Raw genomic sequence first — 7,500 nt, 5'->3', positions numbered from 1 at the left:
GGGAATAGCATGCTGGGAATAGCTGTACGAGATCCTCTGTACCCCAGTCACACAGAGAGAGAGAGAGGGAGAGAGGCAGAGCGGGAGAGGGAGAGAGAGAGAGAGAGAGAGGGAGAGAGAGAGGGAGAGTGTGTGTGAGAGAGGGAGATATAAACTGAGAGAGAGAGAGGGAGAGAGAGAGTGTGTGTGTGTGTGAGAGAGAGAGAGGCAGATTTAAAGAGAGAGAGAGAGGGAGAGAGAGAGAGAGAGGGAGAGATAGAGAGAGAGGGAGAGATAGAGAGGTCTATCACAGCATATTTATGAGTTGGAACAGACATAGCAGAAACAGCAGGGAGTGATAATGATGAGAACAACACAAGACGTTTCCCCACCCTCCTATATAGAAACGTACACACACACACACACACACACACAACTTCCAATGACCTTGTATACACAACCTGTCAGTCAAAAAAGTGTGTGTGTGTGTATCTTTGTTTGTGTGAGTGTGTTTTGTGTGTGTGTGTGTGCGTCTGTGTGTGTCAGTCTCAACTTGACATTTTACTGGAACAATTCCAGTATGGAGTATGGGAATGGCAGGGGGTGTGTGTGTGTGTGTGTGTGTGTGTGTGTGTGTCTGTATGTATGTACTGTATGTATTGCCAGTATCCCCATACAAACACACAGACAGACACACACATACTGACACACTCCAGAGGTTTCTGTGTTGAGAATGTTTGAATCTCTTTTTGAATCAGTGTGTCTGTGTGTGTGTGTGTGTGTGTGTGTTTGTGTTTCCCTGGGAGCCCTGCAGTTCCTGCTGGTGGCCAGGGTATGTATGGTAGAGGAGTGTGTGTGTGTGTGTGTGTTTGTGTGTGTAATACCAAGTGCAACCAAGTATCTGCAGTCCAACCTTCTCTTGAGACCAGACAAGACAAAGCTGTGCGTATGTGTACGTGTGTGTCCGTATATGTGTGTCCGTGTATGTGTGTTCATGTGTATATGTGCATGTAATTGTGTGTTCATGTTTGAGTGGATGTCTGCAAGTCTGAGGGTGTGTGTGTGTGTGTATGTGTGTGTTAGTGTAAGCACAGTGCAGTGTGTTTTACAGCAAAGAGCTGCTGTTTGATGTAGAGGAACTGGCTTCAACTTAAAAGAACAAAAACCTGAAATACTTAGCCAATGACGGAGCACCAACCTCACCTGTTACACACACAGTAACTTCCCCTTCCTTCTCTCTCACACACACACATCAGAACCCTTCGTTTAAATCACAATAGAACACTCACACATCAGAACCCCACGTTTAAATCACAATAGAATACTAACACATCAGAACCCTTCGTTTAAATCACAATAGAATACTAACAGATCAGAACCCCACCCTTAAATCACAATGGAACACTCACACATCAGAGCCCCACCCTTAAATCACAATAGAATACTCACACATCAGAAGCCAATGTTTAAATCACAATGGAATACTAACAGATCAGAGCCCCACCCTTAAATCACAATAGAATACTCACACTTCAGAACCCCATCACAATAGAACACTGACTGACTGACACTGACTGACACATCAAAAGCCAACGTTTAAATCACAATGGAACACTGACAGATCAGAGCCCCACCCTTAAATCACAATGGAACACTGACAGATTAGAACCCCATCCTTAAATCACAATGGAACACTGACAGATCAGAGCCCCGAGTATGAATCAGAATAGAACACTCACACCTCTGAAACCCAAACACCTTGTCACTTCAACACCTCAACGCCTTCTCATGTTACCAACAACCAACAGCTCGATAACAACAAGTCATGTTACCACTGACAACAGCTATATCACCATAGCAATACCTCATGGGGTACAAAGACACACTCACATATACTATAACCCTCACACACACATAGTCGCTCTCTCTCTCTCACACACACACAGCTTCAGGATTGACCTTGTATGTTTTGAATGCTTGAAACAGTAACTCTCTCACTCTTTCTCTTTCTCCCTCTTTCAAATTCAAATAGCTTGTTACATTAAAGTGTTACATTAAAAACAAAACAACAACAAAAGAGAAAAAACAACAACAATCAACAGTGAAGCTGTAAATGGTGAAACTACTCACTGTCTCTCAGGTCATGGCAGCCTGTGACAAACCTAGCAGCCAGAGCTGTTTTCCCCATCCAAGTATTATATTCAGTTTGGCCATGCTAATCAGTGAATAGAAATCTAGTATTATATTTGAGAATTTCTTAAAATAGTGGGCTCTTTCTATATTACTGAAGGATGAAGGACAAGTGCATCCCCGTCTCGATCTCACCAGTCATGAGTTGTTCTCTTGGTAGCCGTGAGTTTTTGTATCTGCCTTTTGTCTAGGCTGTGGTCACTAAGCCTGTACTTGGTTAGGATTTGCCTCTGCTTTGTAACTTTGACGGTGTAAAGATAATCTCCTAATTCATAGTGTCTTTTTAGGTGTTAAATAGCATTCTAATTTGGGTTGTTATTTGGTTTGATTGTCCCAATCTTCCAAATAGGTTTTCCTACTTTGTTTCATAGTTAGTTTTACTCTGATCAGACTTGGGAAAGCAGTGTTGGTCTGAGGTTGATGATGGGTTAGTGTGTTAGTTAGCCTCAGACCCAACCTCTAGAGGGGACTGGGTTCTGCCCTCTGACCTCTGGTTTCAGGGCGGACCTCTTGGGGTTTGAATGCTTGAAATGTTATTGTGTTTTCTGTTTTCTATTTTGTGTCCAGAATTTTAAGGATCTTTTTTGTTCGTTAATGCCAATAGGAATCTGCCTGATTCTTTGAATGTTCTAAGAATGTTTCTAATAAGTTCATGATGCAGGGACTCTAAGGGATGTTTGTCCCATCTAATGTAGCCTATCTTACAGAGTGGACCCATATCTGATATCTCACATCTAATGTAGCCTAGCTTACAGAGTGGACCCCATATCTCCCATCTAATGTAGCCTAGCTTACTGAGTGGATCCCATATCTCCCATCTAATGTAGTCTAGTTTACCGAGTGGACCCCATATCTCCTATCTAATGTAGTCTAGCTTACTGAGTGGACCCCCTATCTCACATCTAATGTAGCCTATCTTACTGAATGGACCCCATATCTCCCATCTAATGTAGTCTAGTTTCCTGAGTCGACCCCATATCTCCCATCCACTGTCAAAAATCTTGCACCAGATTTTAACTGGATTTTGTATTTCATACACATTTCATCTGAAAGCATAGAGAGCTCTGTGAGCTTTTTCTTTCCGCACATTTCACTGCAAGGTAAAAGTTTCCTGAGGCACTGAATGTCAGGCCAAGATAATCATAACATGATGAATGCTCTAGAGCTGTGTTTCCTGAAGTGAAAAGGTCTGGTTCCCTGAAGATCTGGCTTTCTTTTGGAAGATTACTATCTTGGTTTTTGCCAAATTATCTGTCAAGATGCTTTGGTAAAAAGCCAATCTGATCTTTACTTAAGACATTGTGTTCAATAAGGAAGGCCTGTAGACCGGCATTTAGAATACAGCAGAAAACCTTCCCCAGGTTACTGTTCACACAAATGCCTCGGTAGTTATTGGGGTCTAATCCGTCTTCACTCCTGAAGATTGGGGATTTAAGCCCCCTGCTCCAGACCTCATGAAAGCAGCCAGCTTGTAGAACAAGATTTAATGGTTTTAGAAGCACCTTCTGCAGCTCAGGGGTGCCGTGCAGTTCTGAGGCTATCAGGTCAGTCCACAAGCTTTTTTGGCTTTTAGTTTATGGAGTGTCTGCCAATTCTCCCAGGGTGAATTCCCTCTCTCTCTCTCTCTCTCTCTCTCTTTGAGAAAGAGGTGTAACACTCCTTATTAAGGGTGGGGAGAGGAGCGGAAGAGAGGAAAGGAGGAGGAGAGTGAAGGAAAGGAGAGGAGAAGAAGAGGGTGGAGGAGAGGTAAGAATGAAATAGAGGAGAGGAGAGTTTTCTTTAACCTTGTACCTCGGACCACTAATGAAAACATCATCAGAGAAAGACATGGAGCTCTCTTACCTCTCAAAACACACACATACATAACCAACCTCCCCTAACCTCCCACAACACACACACATGGTGCCCCCTAACCTCAACACACAAACACATGGCTAACCCCCCTAACCTCAACACACAAACACGCTAACCTCTCACAACACACAAACACATGGGCAACCTTCAGCCTTATGCCTCTCAATTGGAGGTTTACAAAACAACCTCCAACAACCTCTAGTAAGGATTCTGGCCCAAACACTTCTGACCACCTCCATGCCTTCACCCTTATCAGCACCGACTGGTGTTTGACCTTCATGCACACCATGCAGAGAGCACTTATCAAGGTCCGCAAAAGGCCTCCATTCTGCTGTATCGAAGAACACTTTAGCATCCCTGTGTTCGTCCCGATTCTTCTCAAAGGCAGCAGAAACCTAGCCTGGATACCAGACCGAACTTAGCCCCGCCCACAACATTTGAAGTCGGGAAGTTCGGTCTGGTGTCGCTCTGTTGGGGAGAAATTATCTCCGGACAGAAATTGCCGGACCAATCAAATTGTCAAGGCGGGCTTTATACGATGATGGACAGATGATCAACAGTAACGTAATCAACACACGGGTTGAATTCGTTTTCAACAAACATGGCTGCCGCTGGAGAGCTGAAATGTATAGATTCGAGTCCATTTAGACATTGACAGTGCATTCATTTTGAAAGAGGAACAGAGAAACGTGATAAAGGCATTTGTCAATCGAAAAGATGTTTTTGCCTTCCTTCCTACGGGATCCGGTAAAAGTTTAATTTATCAGCTGGCCCTGGTCACATACTACGTTGTTCTGATTGGTTGTAGGTAACCAATTGAGCGAAGAGGCATTTTTTCTCCTGGTTCGGTTGAAACACGCCCCATAATCACAGCCCAATGGAGTGGTATCAGACTCATATTCTGACTAGAATTATGAGTATGACATCGTCAGGCTAGCAGAAACCACCAATGAAGGGAAACAATAGTCCCTCCTCCAACCCTGTGCTGACTGGGCCTCCACAGCCTCCAGAGCCTCCCCTGCAGACACCTGAACCTCCTCCATCACCATCTCAACGAGCCTAAGGGACCAAATCCCTGCCTCACTTTGAAGAGACGCTGCTGCTCTCCACCCGTGCCCATCTCTCCACCTGTGCCCATCTCTCCTGCCCTGCCCATCTCGTCACCATCTCTCCACCCCTGCCCATCTCTCCACCCGTGCCCATCTCTCCACCATCTCTTCTCCCGTGCCCATCTCTCTACCCCTGCCCATCTCTCCACCATCTCTTCTCCCGTGCCCATCTCTCTACCCCTGCCCATCTCTCCACCATCTCTTCTCCCGTGCCCATCTCTCTACCCCTGCCCATCTCTCCACCATCTCTTCTCCCGTGCCCATCTCTCCACCCCTGCCCATCTCTCCACCATCTCTTCTCCCGTGCCCATCTCTCTACCCCTGCCCATCTCTCCACCATCTCTTCTCCCGTGCCCATCTCTCCACCCCTGCCCATCTCTCCACCATCTCTCCAACCCTGCCCATCTCTCAGGTGTCCCAGAACAGTGAGCCCAGCCCTTGTCAAGCAGCTCAAAATACTGCCTGATGACAGACTCTCTCTCTTAAGAGCCTCTCTTAACAGAGAGAGAGAGATGAAGAGACGGAGGGGGGTGAGAGAGAGAGAGAGGGATGTTTAACACTCCTTTATTAAACCATTTTCATCCGTTCTCACAAAGTTACATCATAACACCCCAAAACAAACCCTCAGCCTGCTGCTGTTACTGTGGTCAGGGCGTGAGCTACACCCTGCTGAGTGCAGACTTAATTATTAAACACTTAAACACTCAAATTCAATTTCAAATAGCTTTATTGGCATGACCGTTCATGTTCAGTGTTGCCAAAGCAAAGTGTTACATTAAAAACAAAACAACAACAACAAAAGAGAAATATACTGTTTTAAGCTCTGCTCTCTCTCTTGAAGGCTGTTTCTCATCCAGCGAAGCAGCCGCAGTGTTCGGTACTGAGCGGATTACCAAACGGCCAGCGCGAGCCTTCCACACCTGGGGAGAAGCGCTAGTGCAGACAAACTCGCGCGCGGGATGTCTGCTTCAGCCTCAGCTTCAGGTTTTTACGTCTCCTGTTAATGTTAGCCTCGGAGCGCCACACACACAGGATATAAGATGACAAATCCACGCTGATACATTCTGTGGCACGGTTTTTTGTTATCTTGTGTATAATTTATCTACGTTAAGATGTTTTTTTAACAACATATTACACAGTATAAATTGGTGTATGATTTTCTGACAATGTTTTGCAATGACAGCATACTGTTCGCTGCGGATAAAAAGCTATTTTTGTGAATTCCGGTGATAACGGAGTGAGAAACTGTTTTTGCTCTTTCCTGTTCAGTATGCGTTGTTTTAGAGACACGCGACTCTAATCACTCCGAACTGACATATGAAATCTCGTGCCTCCACAAGTGTACAGTCTGTCGCTCGTGTATCTTTTTGATTCTCAGCGCGCGGTCTGAACGGGAGTAGAGCTGAAATCACAGTCTCGAGTCCGCAGGCGGTGCTCGGCTGCAACAGCTTCGTGGATTGATGAATGCTCTGCGCAAAGAGTATGTATTGTCACCCGGAGTTGGCCAAGGTCACCAACCCCCTCCACACTTTACAGGGTTTAGAAAAGCCCTCCGCTAACCAAAGTAAATTACATTTGATAATTTTATCAGTGTTCAGCACAGAGCCTAATTCTCGGATTATGTTGTCAGGAGCTTTAGACTGACAACAACTTCAACATGTGGCTGTGTGTGTGTGTGTGTGTGTGGCTGTGTGTGTGTAGATCTGAAAATGACACATCTCACGCACCTCGACTTAAGATGCCTCCTTGCGCAGCCTTCTCAGCGGATCCCTGACTGTGGTCATCCGCAGGAGTTTGTTGGCTAGCGCACCTGTAATCCGTTCAAATGGGAGTTTGCTGAGGCGTCAACTCGCCGCGTGGCTGTCAGTTGTACCGATGGCTTGTTCTCGTCCTGATACATGCAGATTTAGGTGACAGGGGAAAAGGTGATGATTGTTAACAGATCCAGTTTCTCGCGCCGGACCCCGACATATCTGAGCAATGTCAACGGCTGAGTGCTCCAGCGCAGCGGACCGAGACAAACAAGAAGGCACTGTACACGTCAGGCACGCGCCAGCGCAGGAGTACGACCTCCGGAACAGTCCAGCCCACTAGGCACCCACACGCGCAGGTAGCAGCTTATATAAAACCCAGTCGGTCACATCCCGCGCGCGAATTCCTGTGTTTCACAGCTCTTCTGTACCGTGTTTCGCGTGGTCCACCGTTAGGTTTTGAAGACTCAAACTGTATAACTGATTATTGGAAAGCAGTGCCGGGGTAAATCTTGGATCCGTGAACCATCAAAGAATCCCGGCATACACCTAGTGTGCGATCGATCCTATCCGCTGATTAAGTCTGCCCTCGCGCTTCCCCGCAGGCGCTAAAGGTC

The 7,500-nt window shown here is 46.0% G+C and overlaps 1 long non-coding RNA gene across 1 annotated transcript in view; it reads right to left on the bottom strand.

Moving 5' to 3' along the window:
* LOC105904372 overlaps nucleotides 1–7,500 on the bottom strand; it is a 10,950-nt gene that overhangs the window by 3,353 nt on the left and 97 nt on the right. Inside the window, exon 1 of the long non-coding RNA XR_004164960.2 lies at nucleotides 6,860–7,500. This exon is cut by the window's right edge and continues 97 nt beyond it. This is a non-coding gene — a long non-coding RNA (uncharacterized LOC105904372). The remainder of the gene's footprint in view (nucleotides 1–6,859) is intronic.

Source organism: Clupea harengus, chromosome 13 (assembly GCF_900700415.2).
Source record: "Clupea harengus chromosome 13, Ch_v2.0.2, whole genome shotgun sequence".
Classification (NCBI taxonomy): Eukaryota; Metazoa; Chordata; class Actinopteri; order Clupeiformes; family Clupeidae; genus Clupea; species Clupea harengus.
The sequence above is the reverse complement of the archived record's forward strand: the minus strand, read 5'-3'. Positions and strand labels throughout refer to the sequence as shown.